Genomic DNA, 1,128 nt, shown 5'->3' with positions numbered 1-1,128 from the left:
CACAAATGACACACCCAAACAGCAGACTAGGCAGGCACCACAGTCTGGGAGTTGGGGATCTCTGTTGTAGTAGTAGTTAAAAGACCAGAAACTGTCATCCTTCCTGCAGAGGTCTGAGTCCAGGTCCTGGTTGTAGGTGTAGATGTCACATTCAGCCAGGCAGATCTCCTTTTCCACCAAGTTTCATAGCTGTGGCTTGAAGTCCTCCCAAACGGCTGAGAACAGACTTCAGTTGACTGCATTCTCCATTCAGCTGAGGCTGGGCTCCCAGCTGAACTTGTGGCTGTGGGCAGCGCTGAAGTCGTAGTCTAGGCGGAAGGACTCGTTGAGTGTGGCAATTAGGTAGAAGAGGTAGAAGAGGGCCTTTCCGCTGCACTTGCCGCTGAGGGGTCCCTCTCCTCACCACCTTGGCTCTTGCTCAGTCTGCTGGGGCAGAGGCCAGAGGTCTGGAGCTAAGACAGAGCCTCTAGCATGTGTGGTTGGTCCTCTTGGCAGAACTGCTTGAACATGTGCATATCGTCTACCTGCCATCTTACACAAGTAGCTCTCAATCTTGCGGATCATCTGGGCATCTCCGGTCTCCATCGTCACCTCAAAGCTCAAGTTCTCCAACAGCTTCATGTCCTTGGGGTGGAATCCTAAGCTCCCAAGGGATAATGCTGTCCGTTTGCGCTGTGCTCTGTCTGGCCGGGCAGGACCAGGATGGGTCAGGTCTATTGGCGTTGTGCAGGTGAGAAGTCAGTGTAGGCTCCCGGCAGCGCGGGCTCCTCAGGACCAGAGGGCAGCGCCGCTGCCTCCGCTCAGGCCATGCTGTATCCAAAGGAAGAAGCTCCATGGTGACATCTCATTACTTCTGTCCCTGCTGGCCCATCTGGGCTGTCATCGCAACATAACCTCAAGGTGCCAGGCTATCGCGACCCACCTGCTCGCCGACCGCCACATATCGTCCCAGCGAAAGAACCCAATATGAGGTTTTAATTCAGGTAAAATCCTTACATTTTTATAGTACCATTTTGTTTTTTTTTTTGTTTTACAATTAATAGGCAGATTTTCAGGCTTCATCAAATAGTCTGATTACCTTGGTATTTGTACAAAGTAATAGAAATCTAAGTTAGGTTAAAGGATTTT

The 1,128-nt window shown here is 51.0% G+C and overlaps 1 pseudogene; it reads right to left on the bottom strand.

Annotated features, from left to right (window-relative positions):
• The window catches only part of LOC105305456, an 11,396-nt pseudogene extending 10,775 nt beyond the window's left edge, over positions 1-621 (bottom strand).
• Positions 622-1,128: the final 507 nt, after the last annotated feature.

Source organism: Pteropus vampyrus, unplaced genomic scaffold (genome assembly GCF_000151845.1).
Source record: "Pteropus vampyrus isolate Shadow unplaced genomic scaffold, Pvam_2.0 Scaffold387, whole genome shotgun sequence".
Classification (NCBI taxonomy): domain Eukaryota; kingdom Metazoa; phylum Chordata; class Mammalia; order Chiroptera; family Pteropodidae; genus Pteropus; species Pteropus vampyrus.
This window is presented reverse-complemented; position numbering and strand designations above follow the sequence as displayed.